Below are 17,049 nucleotides of genomic sequence, written 5' to 3'. Positions count from 1 at the left end.
TTTCAGATCAAATTTTGTCGTGTTTGTTAAATTTTAATCGGTAAAAACTAAAAACTATAGGGCCGAGTTAACAATCGACCTTTTTACTATCTACCCGAAATTTCGAGGTCCAGTTAACATCAAAAAAGATAATCCTGGGTTGAATTTTCATCTGCCCATGGGTATAACATACATATACGACATATATGACACTTCGTATACATTAACATTTGACGACCACAAGAGTAATTGAGTGTACCTTAGAGTAAGTCGCTACTAGCTTATAATATAAATTTTACTTCAGAATAAACAATATGACAATATCTATTATTGTATGCATTACCATACCGAAAATAACAATACTTTTAGATTCTGAGCTGAGCGAGGAAGCTAGTGGTTTTACAATGGTGGTTATTTTTTTTTTTATATCCTGTATGCAAAATTTCTACCAGATGGAGTGCTTCGATTTCAACATATTGTTCCTTCTTTTAGCAAATTGGATCAAGATGGTACTTTAAAGAGGTCATTTTTCGATTTTCTCAATAGTTATTTAATGACAAGGGAAAAACTAATGACAAATTACGAAAAACTGCTTAAAATGGGATTTTAATTTCTAACGATTTGTGTATCATCGTAAGCAACGAATAAAAAATTATAATATTATAATATTAATTCTACTTAAAGGTTATAATAAATAATAAAAATTTAAAAATATAGACTGATAAACTGGCTCCGCTCAGAATCGTTTTTTTTATACAATGATATTATATCATTGAATTCAAGTTTAATACAATCCATTATACATTGTCCCACTTATAACCTACTGTACAGCAGAGTGACATTTACTTACCCGCTTTTTTTGAATATGAAGATAATATTTTACTTAAACTTACACCTATGCGAACGATTATTTATCATTCATCATTTAACTGTGCGGTGGATGATGCACATTGTGCTGACTGCAGACCTTCATCTAGACACCTAATATTGTTGTTCATTTTTTATAGTCGAATCGTCAAGCCCATTTCACGTAAATACGTAATAAGTTATAAATGTAAACAATATTAAAATTGTTAATACAAAAAAAGAAAATATTTATAATTTTTTCCCGATTCGAATACAATTTTGACTGAAGATGTGCCGGTTGAGATTTTTATGCCAAAACCTGTCTTGACAGTGCTTTTTCTATGGCTGATCAATGTTGATGTAATCGAAGAAAATTTATATAAAACGCGAGGATTCTATGATAATGTAATTAATTAAAATGTAAAATCCACAGTTTTAAAAATATGGCCGCAGTATTTTATCATATTTTGAAAAAAGTTTAGAATGAAAACAAGATTTAGTGTACTCCTGCGCATATTATGCACATCGTCGTTCATTTTGACAACATAACATAAACGCCGATAAGGAAAATTGTGTGTACCATAGAATAACAGTTAGTAACACTAACTGTTACTCTATGGTATTTACAATGTTCATGATGTAAATTTAACTTAAAAATACATAATATAACAATATATATTATTATTTATAATGAAATCAACAATATTTTTAAGGATGAAGATAACAATATCTTAAAACCTAGAACTATGTGATCAATTTATTTATTATTTGAAATTTAAACGTAAACGCCGAAGTTTAGATTCACTATAAAATCATCAAGAGTAGATTATTAAACACGAAGCATATTATGCGTCATTTGGGTTTATTAATACTATAACATTGAGATTGGAACGACACATAAAAGGTAATCTTAAATCTGGTGAAAAAAGTTGGAAACGATTAACCTGTTTCTTCTAGAGTTTTGGGACAAATAATAATATTATGTATCACTATTAAAACTTAAAAAATAAATTATGCATCATTAAACTTTCGTCTGGAGAAAAGTGAGTACAAACCTAACATCAAAGCGGGTTCCTTTATGGGACAATTCATCAGAAACTTATAAGATAAGTATCTCAAGGAATAAGATTGTATATTATTCAAACTGCTTATGTGATCAAACTGAAATGGATTCCATGCACTACCTATGGCGTCAGTATCGAAATATGAAAAGTGAAAATGTTAAAAGCGTTTTTGTCTTATGCACTTTCCTCATTGTATATTATTAATTGGTTGGAAAAATTTAAACTTTAGATGGACGGTGTCAAATGACATGGTGGTACCCCGCAAAATGTTGATCTACTACTCCGACCATCAAATTGTAATCTGAAATAAACAAAAAAAATACCCGTCGTATGATATAAAATATACTATGTTATAGTAGAATAAAATTGAATGTGTAATACATTATAACGAAGTCGAGTGAGTTCGATTTCGTGTGACAAAGTGAATAATAGTGAAGTTCTTATAACCGAAAACATGAGGCTTGAGCAGCTTAAGTGCTGGTTTTAGGGTGAAATCATAAATCTTTTTACCCTCTCACAGCTGTAGTATACACTATAGATATATTATGTTGTAGTACACACCATTTTATCGATGTCATAACATAAATATAGTTATTGTATTGTATATTCACGGTTATAAGAATTATTAATGATTACATTTATTTGATATTTAAAAAGAGAGAAAAAATAGCAAAACATTTACAGCAAAAATCAAAAGATATCCTATACTCACCTACTAGATGTGTTAAATTGTCAAACGTAAATATTTTACAAATAAAAGGAAAATACTTAAATACTGATTTTCCAGAAGTTTTTAACGCGCATTTCATTGTATACGTCTTGCATACAGCATGTCAGCATGCGTATATAAAGGATATCCTCCAATCTATTATCATATTTAATGCAATATGTAAGGAAAATATTGTACAAAACAAAAAGCTTCTTAATGTAAAATCATTTGTTTGAATCGTGAGTATTGAACTTTTTTTTACTCGTATGAGGTGGTGGCTCAATTCAAACGTAAGATATGAGAAAATGTTGAACGTATTATGGGCTAGGCGAAAAACGTAATATTATTATATAACTATAGCCTATACATGAAATTATGGAGTTTGAGCTCGGAAAAATATTACATTCGTCCTTTCCAAATTGCCCATTCTACGCTCATGTTATACATAAATTATCATATGATATAATATGACGAGTATCGTTCGTTCAACGGGTACAACACATCTATCATCAGAAGATGTAGTTGTGAGCAGCCGTGTGCAGAGGTTTAAACGTGAGTCGTGAGAAATACGAAGAAATACGTGGAAATACGAAACAAGAGACTTTGACGAACTTTTGCGACGGGTTCGCAACGTCGTAAAACCAGCATTGCCCCGTGAGATGAAGAAGGACAGTGGTGGACTCGATTTAAGGGCGATAGACGGTCGTTCCAGGCACGTATAATGTGAAAAACTCGGTTGCGCAGATCGCAGACAAAATAATAATACAGTCGTGTCGAGATAACTCGAAAAACTTGTCAATTAGGGTTTTTATTACCCTCGAGGTTAAATTCGAGTTAAGTATCTCGAATAATACAAATTTTGAAGCGATTTTTTTTCACCTACCCTTCGAGTTATCGCGACTCGACTGTAGAATGTACAATTATGAGATCGGGCTTATTGTGGATCGTGGAATGTGCGTCGTTCGAACTCTGTGAAACCCTGCAACTCTCCCACGCATTTCTCTTAAATTGTGCACGGTGTTCATTTACCCCCGCCACCAAAAAAAAAAAAATTGCAAAGGCCTAGAGTCATTTAACCATTTTCACACGGTCTCACACAACAGGCAATTCTGTTCTCCATTCATGTGCTGTTGTCGTCCTTGGCGCGAAAACTCGGCATTGAATGTGTTACCTATTGTATTACGACCTTTAAATGAACTAAAAACCACCGAAAAATGCTCTAGAACTATCTGATATTACCGTTAAAACACGCCATTTGACCACAGTATAATTTTATAAAAAATAATAATTTTTTTTTTATTACAAAACAAAATGTAATACTAATTGTATTCTAAAGAAAGTGTAATAATATTCGATGATTGAAAAATTATGACGAAATATTCAGTGACAATCATCTTTGTATTACTTCTAAACATACAGTAATGCGTGGAACTAAGATTATCTTAAATTAATATGTTTGATTATACATTAAACTTAGGTACTATTTTACACCTGTTAAACGATGATTAAACATTTTAGATTAACCAATTTTACACCAAAACTTAAAATGTTTTTCGAGGGAATATAATGATAGTCGGCGCACCTATATTCTGTACAGTTTTTCGTCGGAAAATTGGAATATGTGAAACGAGCACGTTCTTGATATTATTATATAACGTGATGGCCCGAGGCCTAAAGTGTGTGTAGGTTTTTTATTCGTTTTTTTCTGTATTCGTGTTATTATAATAATCAAAGTTTAGCAAGTTATAATATCTCGCTATTACGAAAAAAATCTCAAACCGATCGATCAAAATGTGGGCTTGAAAGGGTTTTAATATAAAATATTTACTGTAATAATTTCATAATTTTAACACATTAAAAAAGTACATATTAAGCTAAAAGCTTATTCCGAAAATAACTAATGATTTAATTAAGTTAACGTTTTAACTTAACTTTGGATTTTAACGCATTGATTCTCTTGATTCGTTATTGGTAATGTGCTTGATCTCATAAACTTGTAACCACGGGTTTGTCTATAGAGAGAGTTGTACTTTGGTATTTGATCACCCCTATCCTTGTATTTTCAATCGAATGATTTAGATTTGAATTTGGCTATTTGAATTTTTATATGATCTGAAATTATTGAACGTACCTATGTTATAGTGAGTGTTTGACAAATACAAGACATAATATAATATATTGTATGAATTCTTAATATTTATTGTTCAGAGACGGGTTACATATTATTTACCTCTTTTTTACTATCTGTCTCTATTACAATGATCCCGGGGTAACATCGAACGTATTTTCTCGTTCACTTGTAAAAAATAAGAGTTTAAATTTGTATAGCCGAAGGTATCCGAGCGTACATTATATTTAAAATTATGTGCACTAAGTGAATATGAGTAAAAATCAATTTTCTGCTTTGATGGCTGAGTCAACACTCGACTCCTTTTTGAAGAGCTGAAATAAACTCTCGGCTACGTAAATACTCATGGTACTATTATATAGATAGGTATCTTGAACGATTGGGAAATATTATTGTTTGCTACAGCTAGTCATCCGGTCACTTCGTTGGGTTTTGAAGTATCCATGTTCCAGTGAATTGATGAGTATATTTGTTGATATTATTGGTACATAACTGTGTTCTGATTCTTTTTTCTGACGGTATTCATCATTGAAGATAGTTGAGATAATTTTCGATATTCAACATATTATTATTGTTAAAACATTTTCAACGCCATTTTTATTTCATTTTTATTTTCGAAGGTTTTCACCTTCTCAAGAAGAGTTCAAATTTAGTCACTCGATGCATTAAACTGCAATATTAAACTATTCTTGAGTTTTTAGACTATGCCCAGCAAACTTGCATAATAGATGTTTAATTAAGCGATAATTTGGTGTGGTGAATAGAGTGACTTCTTACCTACGGATTGGAAGTCGTGTTTTTGGGCTGATACGAAAAGTACTTTGTCACTTTATCACTGTCCAAAATTCAGTCGGTAATATTCCGGGATGTGTATTAAACAATGAGAATCATAGACAATGAGACGAAGAAAAACATATAATGCACATATGTTTCCCATGATGGTAGAAGTTTTAGATGCCCCGGATTTTAGCCATCCCACAGCAATCACCAAAATTCCATCACGAGTTTAAGGTGATCTTGGCGTCGTGAACCTGTAAATTTGAATACTTCCTATAGATCTATCACTATAATATACATATTATGGTTTGATAAAGTTTGATGATGTTTCCACGATTTTAAATCAAAGAATTCACAGTTCAAAAATAATAGATTACTATTATTGAGAAAAGTATCAAATCTAAATAAAATTTAGAATTTAGAAATTTATAGATTTGAATAAAATAACATAACGTACAAATTATTTTGGTAATCTTTATTCGATGATAACGACGTCATTATTATTATTTTTTATTTGGCACGGTAATGTACCTATATTGTCTACACTTTACGCCGTGTTACACATTATGTTAAAAAAACCACATTGTGTTATATAGTATCGCAATAATTATCCTATGACGAACAGATGTCAAAGTTCATTAGACTCGGTGTAATTTGACCATGTATGCTGTATACTATTATTATTATATTTTGTTATAGAGATTATAAATCATTATCTATAAGATTAATATCTCGGACATCAAGTTAATAACTAGCGATAACTAGCGAACAAATTATTATAGTTATCGATCAATTATATATCTGTTATCCACGTCATTCTGAAAATCGTGTTGAACGTTAGTAATTATTTCGAAAGTTTGTATTTGAAGATATTTCACTTTGAAGTTGGCATGACTGTATCATAATTAAATACTTGACGTAGGTATATCGAAACTACAAACTATTGCCGTATTTTAACGAATTTGAAGTAAATCTGAACAATTTTGTAGTGATTTTTATTTTTATGTTATTCAGTCTGTATTGTAAGTGTATACCTTTATTTTATAAAAGCCATTCCGAAAGTATGAAGAACACAGGTACAGGTTAGGTACTTAGGTACCTAATGAATAAGTTATGATATTATGCTCATTTAATGGTCACACTAAATTCGTATAGTATTAATTAATGTCACATTCTATTCCGTTTAAAATGTTTAAATATTTATAATTTTATTTACCATGTACCCATTTATGTTTTTTTTTTTTAGTATAATAGCTCTATAATATAATATGTATTTATTTTATACTTTACACTATGTTTCTGTTATTTATTTTCTTAATTCTTAGATTATTCTTATCTAATGAAAAACCTTGGCCGAACAAAGTAATTTTAAATTGTATTACATTTTCACTAATGGTTATAAAGAGAAACAGCTCCCATTGAAAGATCCTTTAATAAATAACTATGAATGTAAAGTTAATACTGTACAGTTATGTTGTTTGTTAAAGGTACTATGTATAGTGTATTTTAATGATTGGTACTCTAAAATTAATTAAAAATTCAAACTTTTATCGGCTTAAACGTAATTTTGTTCTAATTGATGTGCCGTAAAGGTCAACTGTTTCGCATTACTTATTAGTTAGGTATACTATACCATAGTATTTAGAAATTGATGAGTGTGTTAATCGAATAAATAAATAAATCTGTTGGTATGTTTGTCGAGATTTTAATGAAATATTAACTATGAAATTGGAAAAGCAATCAACCATTCGAAATTTACTACGATTGTACGTGTGTTGTACTAATAATCATAATATTTTTAGAATGCGCTATTGTTTGAAACTATTATTTGAAAAATGTGACACATAATAATATAATACCTATTCCGAAAATAATGCTAATATTTTCCAAAATATGAGACGTGTCAGATTTTATAATACTAATTTTACTGTTCTATGACAGATGGATGTATTATGAAAAGCTGTGAATTCAAAAATCGCAAACAACTGAAAAATTATTTTAATGTTGTGATGAGTTATTAGAGATACTGACTTTTTTTAATTATATGTAAATAACGAAATGTATTAATACGATAAATTAAAAAAAATAATAAAATTGGTATATAATAAACACACATTACATACAATTACTGTTGAGTTTAGGATTATTTTTGTAGATCGATCCAGACAAAAATGACTACCTACACTGCTAAAAGTCAGCCTTATATACAAGTGACAGTGACCTATTAACCTTGTTATTGCAAAATGTATGGCGTGATTCGCAATTTGTGAATAACAACGATGTTGTTATTATTTACACAATTTTATGTTACTTTTTATACAATATTAAATTATATTGAACACACTCCCATGTTGTAATATTTCAACAGCGATCATTTTTGTCTTATTTTTTCAAATCTATCTTTTGGAAGTGGTTTAGTGAATATATCTGAATTCTGTTCTTCCGTCTCAATGAACTGTAGTCGAAATAAGTTTTCTTCAAACTTTTCCCCGATGAAGTAGTACCTGACGTCGATGTGTTTAGTCCTTTTATGATACTCTGAATTGTTCACAAGTCGGATTGCACTGTGGTTGTCCGCGTAAAATGTTGTGTGTTCGCTCGTTATACCGTTACAGATTTCCTTGACTTATCTATTGATCCAAACCAAACCTTTGACTGTTTCGAATGCCAAGATATATTCTGCTTCGGCTGAGCTGAGCGTTACTATGGATTGTCTCTGCGCTTGCCACGACACCATATAGACCCTAGCATGGACGTCTTGTCTCTAAGTCCCCTGCTTAGTCTGAATATACTAAATAAAAAAAACACACGTAATTATAAAATCAATACATTAATCGCTCCGCTCAGAATCTAATTTTTTTATCGTTATAATTTTCAATTTTTTTTTTTGACATGCGTTTTTAATTACATATTTCAGAGCAGAATATTTTTCTGAAAATAAATTATTGTCATGTATAAAAATTAAATTCTGAACGAGTAGTTAATTCGTTATAACTAATAAGTATTAAAAAGTATAGATGAGCTGAGTGGAAGGGCACAGAGGTATCCATTAAAATGTTAATCCACTATACCTCGTTCATAAAACTTTAAATATTTATGACTAATTATAATGGCTGTCGATCGAAAGTAGATTTTCATATTTTTAAATACTCAAGTTCTCAAATTATTCTTTCGGATATGTAATTAAAAAGGTTTTCTGTCATTCATAAAAGTAGATGACTTTAATATCGATAGTGAATTGTTAAACACAATATAATTAAAGATTAAAAAGTGTTTTGCAACAACTTCAAATACTTCGCTATACCTACTCCAAATTATGTAAAAATAAATATTTACAGAAACGTTTCTATACTATTCAAAAATCGAGATTGCGAGTGTTTGCTTAAAATGGTGGCCCAGTTTATTTTATAGTAAAATATCTTAACGGTGTTTTTTGTCTATATTATGTTTCTACACGGAAATTTTATTCAACCATTGGAAGTGCACGATTCCCGAACTGAGTTGCATTTACCGTTTTCCAGTATTCATGAAATCGGCATATTATTGTGAATTCTCAATCCACGGTCCGGGAAGAGTTTTAAAAGTATTAATAAATGTAAAGTTTTCTTTGCTCTTAAACGAGTTTTAGTTTTTATAAAACATAAAACATATTAATTGCCGTACAGCTGTTAAGTTTAAATAATAGGTGCCACGTCCGAGAAATGTAAATTTCTATAAATGTTGTAAAAATGAAAATCATTTTTAATGTTTAAATCGGAGTGTACAATGTTCGAAACGAATAAAAAATAGTTATTCAGTAAAAATATATGGAGTGAGACGTACTTAGCGAGTGCCCATCATAATATCTAAGGTGAAGACTTGAATCTACGACGTAGTAGAAATTATTCTCTTGGATAGTAATAGGAAAAAAAATCAACGTTTTTCTATATTGTTCTCGCGTTTTATCGCCGTCGTTGCTCAAGAATTTCCTAATGTTATTTACCACTGAAACACGAATCTAAACTTATATAATATAGTGACGTTATTTCCATATTAGTGTAAGGAAAAAATAATAGTTTACAAGCCCATTTCGAAATAAAATTTTGTTAAACTGTGAAATTATAGCCAATTACGTGTCTTACATTTCCGGTTACGCAGTGGTTTTTTCCTCAAACCGTCGGATATCCTTTTGGTTGGTTTTTACCTGCGTTATCGCATAATATTATAACATTGTGGAGTAGAGATGGTCATTCACCTCATTCTTAGGCACTGTATTTGAATTTCAAACAAGTTCAATTGTGTTGAATCAACAATTTAACAATTTGAAAAATTCGTTTTACTAACTCGAGTTTTAAATCATTATTATTGGTTTCTAAATTGTTAGCTTGACGGTGGCTATTGGGTATGACGTTTTTCAAACGAATTGTTCAGTTTGTTATTTGTTTTGGTTTTTTGCGACTATTTTTCCACAAACTTAAATTCTTTTACTTAGTTTTCATCTCATTCTTAAATATTTATTTGAATTTCAAGTGCAAGTTCGGTCGTGTCGATTTAATTTTTGAGAATTTGTCTAACTGACTAGAGTTTTCAACCTTTGTTTGGTCCACACATATTGTTAGCCTTAACCACGAATTTGGTATGACATTTTTCAAACGGATTGTTCAGTTCGTTCGTTTTGGTTTTTTGAACGTCATTGTATCAGTTCTTATAATAATTGATTGTCGATGTTTTAAGAATATTATACAACGTTTTAAATAAAAATTATGGTGTAACACGTAATTTATGTTTCATATTATTTAGGATGTGTACGATTGTAGTCACAATAGACATTCAAATCGTATTAACCAAATAGGTAACTAGAAGTAATTTTTTACACAATATGTATAAATATCTTTATATCTACATGTAACTTAATGAGAGACACAGCTAGAATTGTAAGAATGTTTTAATTGACGAAAAACGTTTATTCTTCATCAATATTGTCAACGAAATAATGGGTCTTTATTAAATTTAAATTTTTAATTGGTATTTAATAAACGATTTCTTTTTTTTACTTTTTATAGAACAGTCGACTCCATAATTAGTATTTAATTATAAATAATATAAATAAATCCATTAATGAAGTCGTTTAGAGCTATTTTTTCAATAATAGTTTTATAATGAAAGCTTTGAATACTTCAATTTATTATTCTAGTTAGTCGTAGTCCGTAGATATCAAATACATCATAAAAAAATATTATATTCAATGATGTTAAAATTATAATTATTGTTTATACATTTTAGGACATTGTGGAACTTTAAATTATTACTGCGTTTATTTAAAAGTAGATTTTCATAATAATATATCGTTATAAATAAAGATTTTATTTATAACAGGTTCTAAAACATAATAATTTATCTTGTTCATAATAATTGTTAATCATTATCCACCATAGCGGACATATTCAGCATCCAGAATATCGTGGGTATAATTTACGACATTATTTGAAACCATATCTTCATTAATCATAGCTCTCGATACTTATATATCACAAAAAGAAAAAAAAATGCTCTAAATTCATATGAGCGTAATAATAATAAAATAATTATGGTTGTTAAATTTTTCATTTTTGAACTTTAGTATAGCGTGGGTGGACTCAAAGAATTTTTATTCCAATTCAATTTAATTTCTAAAACTACCTGTTTACACTGCGTTTAGACGTTTCCCAGAATATCGTGGTATTATTCCAGGTATACATTATGATAAACATCTGATCGACGTTATCAAAAGATTAAATGTCTTGGAATTAGGGAATGGTGATTTTGTGGCGTAATTGGTTTTCATTTTCTCTAAGGCTGTATTTGTATAATATTACGACCTTTCATGTTCATCCTCTCCATTATATTAGTATCTACTTAATACCCTGTACAATGTTCTGTTCCAAGCATTATCCTTGTATATTTTAGGTATAACTCAACAGAAAGTGAACACTTGGTATCCTACACACGACCGTGAAACTTTCTATTGCACTGGTAAAATATGTAATAACCGTGATCAACCGATAGAAGACATATTATTTTAATGTTTAGACCGTGATGAGTGCACAGAAGACATATTTTTACAAATATTTTCTAATTGTTCAATATTATACATAATTGGTATATATATATATATATATATTGGGTATATTTATGAACAGAATAAAAAATAAATAACAAAAGAAAATTAGCAATAAGCAATACGTTGGCGTTGTATAATATAATATTGTGACCATTAGTTTAATGATCGATACATTAAAAAGTATAACACTATAAATTATAATGGGGTAATAAATAGGGGATTACAATTTTTTGAACAATTTTCCGTACAATAGTAATTCTCACATTTCATGTTACCCTTTTGTTACCTAACAGACGCGTTTGTTGTGGAAACCACTATATTATCAACTATAATTAAAATTATTAAATGATGAACTATACATATATTATGTTTTCAGCAGAATACGCACGGTTTACACACATTTTGGTATATATGAATAAAAAATATTGAACAAACGGGTTTTATTTATTTAAAAGTATATGCAATTTGGATGAGCGTAGGAGTGAACACGCGTTATATACGCGGTCACTTTAGTTTTCCAATTTTAACTTCAAACGGTCTTTAAGCATTTATTTAATATTAATGTATTATATCCCGATTCTATTATGAAATTAAAAACGTATAGTAGGTAATTTATACTTTCCCGTGTACCATAATTATAACAATACAATAATACAGGTATGCGCATTTAAACGACATTTTTATTATGATAATAATATTACGCGAATACAACAATTCTATTTAGGATAGGCAGGTACTGCAGATGCTTTTATACATTTTTATTTTCTTTCCATAATTCGTTGGTCTACCTACTGTATAAAAAGAATATTGACAAAAATAAAACATTTTTTAATAAGAAATTAAAATTGTATATCCCGAGAGATCAAGTGCACAGATATCGTATATGATCATCGTTTCCGTTGTTTGGACTTATTGCGACTGTATTAAGTAATAATATTCCTTTACATCAATATAATGACAATAAAAAAGTTTTGAATAGGTATCTCTTTTGTAATATTTAACATTATCCACTGGATAAGTGCCATTGAATATTAGAAGAATACGCGGTTATACATGTATATCGACATAAAGTCGAAGACAATTCGACGCAACCGTCGCGAATATCTTTTAAGCCGCCACGAAATCCCATTTCACTCACTATAAACCAATTACTGCGTGATAGAAAAACTTTTCTCTAAATCCCTTTTGAAACTTATTTATCCACCCCCCGCCACTGATGATTCAAATTTTCAGTACATGAAATTGTTTCGCTACAGTTTTCCATTACACGTACCTACATAACATATTATAATATTATACGATTTCGGTAAGCCTGCCGCTGTAGCAGCGGCAGGCTTACGGTGAAAGATGGTTGTTTAGACATTAAAATATTGCTATTTTTATCTGTTTTCGTTATTGGTTTCACTAATGATCGATGTAACAAACTATCCGATTTCCACCTAGTTTTCATTTTAATAGGTGTTTGCACTTTTTCTCCTCCGCGTCGGTACAGTAATAAAACGTAACCCATCGCCTTTTTTCCGTCTTAAATTTTTTTCCGTGCCATTAAAACTTTAGAATTGCTAGGTTCTTTTGTGATGGAATGAAGATATATATATATGAGTGTTTGTATGTGTGTGTGTGTATGTATGTGTGTGTGTGTGTGTGTGTGTGTGTGTGTGTGTGTGTGTGTGTGTGTGTATGTGTGTTTAGAAAAAAAAAATACATTGTATTGTTTTTATTTACTTATATTTTTGCTTTCAAGAGTAATAGGAGAATGTTTCCCTTTATTTCTTCTCGAATTTATTAAGAGCGTTTATAAACCACACACACATACAATAGCGCACATTTAATAAGAATAATTTGAGACAAAGATTTTCTGGAAGAATATTACATAGACCTTTTATGGAAATGAAATTTGATCAACTTTGAGGGTTCGTTACATTGTTGTTCGTGCACTTGTATACTGTTTATTAGTTTGTTTTGTGTATAGAAAACACAAAAAGAACAACAGCTAAAGGGACATTTATAGATGTTCGTAAATGATTTGAAATACATTTTTAAACATTTTGTTTTTGTTTTTAAATTATTTAGCGCTTCATTGGTGTGGTTGTTAATTGCATTTTTAATTGAGTTCAATTGTTTTCATTTAATTGAAATTTCGGTATAAGCACCGACATCAATAAAGATTATAAAATGTATAGTTTTAATAAAAAAACCAAAGCAATATTAATTAAGATTTAAAAAAAAAACTGGGAATTCACTCTGCTGTATAATAGTCATACGCATCACGTTGTTATATTATATAATATACCTCGTTCGTCACTAATTCACTGAAATGGATGTGCTAAATTTGAATTTAATGTTGAATGATTGAGTACGAAAAACCATTCTGAGTGGAAACTGTCAGTCAGCCTATACTATACTAGGTATATTTTATGATATATTTATTTATTTTATATTGCTGTTGTAGTAAATTATGTAGTCGGCCTCTATTTTTAAAGATATTTCATACCACTTTATTAGTAGTTATATTTCACCTTAAATAATATTTCTATTTGTAAATAGGATAAAAAATTCTCCAGCTTGTATATTATAATTTTCAGAAATAATAGTTATTAAAATCAAAATGATTGTGCATTTTTATCTTTCTAATAAATTGTTTGAATTTTTTGAGTGTACCTACATAACAAATTACGCAAATATTTTAACTTCTTATGTTTACAAAACAAAATTATGTAAGCGAATTTTTAATTTATTAATATTACAATCCTAACAACTATTATAGGTAACTACCTATATTATAGCTTATATTAAATTGTTAAACCTCGGGTGTTGGCATTTTAAAATAATACGAATTTCTATTAACTTTACACAAAAATTGCATATTTCAATGATTTTGATAAATTTTATCAACATTTTAACTTCAAACGTTTTAAAAAAATGGTGCTAGTTTATTTTTGATATTTTTAAGTTAATAAGAGTACAACTTATGATGAACCTTATATAACTGCATTTTCAATAATTTTAAGATTAATCATTTGAGAGTAAATATAAATAAATAGATTAATATAAGTGTTGATATTTTTTTTAAATTTCACTGTTTATTGAAAATAATTAACAGTGGAATGCTTCAACAATGATGTACGTTTCTATGTGATTTCTACTATCTGTTCTAAAACGTGACGACAGACGATGTAAAAAACACACTTTGTAAAATCATATTATACATTCCTCGCTCCGTTCAGAATCTATAAATATTACACACTTCGATATATTTTATTTACTAAACAAACTATTTTTTTGTTTTTCGTGTTTTATAATATTATGATGTGTACCTCTACTACCTAAGTAGTAATAATCAAAATAATTTTAATGTCTAAAATAGTTAAAGATTTTATGCGATCGATGAACAATTCTACTTTAAGAAGTTTGGAGTTAGCCGAGTAGCCATTTGTAATTTTCCAACGCGAACTTAACAATATTATTGCTATCCTTTGATATTAAATTATTTACTTATCCTCGAAGGTATTATATAAATGATAGCTAACTTAAATGTAGGATGTATGGGTACCTTGCAGCGAGCCCGTATCAACTTCAATCACATACATGAATGAAATGATAACCACATAAAAGCAATTATTAGTTATTGCTCTAAATAACTTCGCATCGGCATTGCACGGCAAACACGGGTAGGATGATGCAGACTAAAAAAAAAATGAGACGTTGATCCGTTTTTAATTTGGATTATGAATTAAATTAATACGTCAGTCTTTCCATAAACCTACCTACTATATTGACAACGCATATTCTACAACATGCAATATTGGATAGTGAAGTAATGTGAAGTTCCCTTGTCTAGAATATAATATAATAACATAACGCGTACCGTCGGTTATATTATAACCAATTTATTATTTAATGCGTGACGGACAAATTCTGATGTGCGCTCATTGCAGATATCGAAATATCGAAAGTAGATTTTTGATAAAAATGTTTCTTTTTATACATTTGATAAGTTCGATATACCTAGCACGCAAAGAATGTTACACACGTCCACGGTTAATCTTGAGAAGGGTTATAACATGTGTTATATCAACTGCAGTATCCCACCAATGGTTTCGGAATGTTATCATCAACCTCCTCTAACACATATTATTATTTTCTGACCCACACGTATATAATTCTTTAGTGATATGCGATTCTCAACTGGATTCCTTCCTTGGCCTTATACCTATAATGTGCACCATAATATTATATACGCACGGCAAGTGAGTCATCTATCACTGGTAAAAACCGTGAATTTATATTATTTTTTATAAGCAACACCTATAGTAACTTTTTTAACGATAAGATACCTGCACCCACGAAGAAAGCGACGTGGAATTTGTGCACTTATTTCGCACAGGCATCGAACGAGGCTGTGTTTTATTTTTATTTATTTACAATCAATAATAAGTCAATCACTTAAGAAATCGATTCCAAGGATATATCCCAGTATTACTATTATTTTTTTTTATCGTCCACGGTTAATCTTGAAAAGAGTTATACCATGTGTATAGCTGTTGTACCAATTTCAGTATCCCACCAATTGTTTCGGAATGTTATCATCAACCTCCTCTAACACATATTATTATTGTCTGACCCACACGTACATAATTCAAGAGTGATATGCAATTCTCAACTGGATTCCTTCCTTGGCCTTACACCCATAATGTGCACCATATATATACATGGCAAGTGAGTCAGCTGTCACTGGAAAAAACCGTGAAATTACATTATTTTTTATAAGCAAAACCAATAGGAACTTTTTTTATGATAAGATACCTGCACCCACGAAGAAAGCGACGTGGAATTTGGGCACTTATTTCGCACAGGCATCGAACGAGGCTGTGTTTTATTTTTATTTATTTACAATCAATAATAAGTCAATCACTTAAGAAATCGATTTCAATAAAGATATATCACTGTATTACTATTATTTTTTTTCGTTCAAGTAGTTTCATTAATTGTAAGTGCTTATAAAACAAAAATAACGCGTAATGCGTATAATAAAACATGAATTTTAAAACTAAAAAAAATTATAAGTAAACAGTTTTTGAAAATAACTCAATATATAATATATAGTGACCCAGACGTATTTGCTGTCGATCGATTTGTCGTTTTTAATACTATAATTGTTGAAAATTATAACCATATAAGATGTAGGTACATAAAATCAAAAGGTTAGATTATTATTTAGTAATTTTCCTCACATAGTCTAAAAATGCATTAGGTACTTTATGATTTTTTTCATCGAGCACACAAATTACTAATTAGTGTCTGACATACGTCGTGATTTAAATCACACCAAAAAATTAGTCATTCGATACATTTTTGTGGTGTAAGTTCGTATAATAATGTCACCACAATCGAAGAAAAATAATCACATTACGCAATCGCTTCAGTATATCGTTTGATAAGTTTTTTTTTAAACGTTTAATTCAAT

The 17,049-nt window shown here is 29.5% G+C and overlaps 1 protein-coding gene across 1 annotated transcript in view; it reads left to right on the top strand.

Annotated features, from left to right (window-relative positions):
• LOC132947280 (potassium voltage-gated channel subfamily H member 8) overlaps positions 1-17,049 on the top strand; it is a 212,034-nt gene that overhangs the window by 54,021 nt on the left and 140,964 nt on the right. The window lies entirely within an intron of this gene.

This window comes from Metopolophium dirhodum, chromosome 6 (genome assembly GCF_019925205.1).
Source record: "Metopolophium dirhodum isolate CAU chromosome 6, ASM1992520v1, whole genome shotgun sequence".
In the NCBI taxonomy this organism is placed as follows: Eukaryota; Metazoa; Arthropoda; class Insecta; order Hemiptera; family Aphididae; genus Metopolophium; species Metopolophium dirhodum.
The sequence above is the reverse complement of the archived record's forward strand: the minus strand, read 5'-3'. Positions and strand labels throughout refer to the sequence as shown.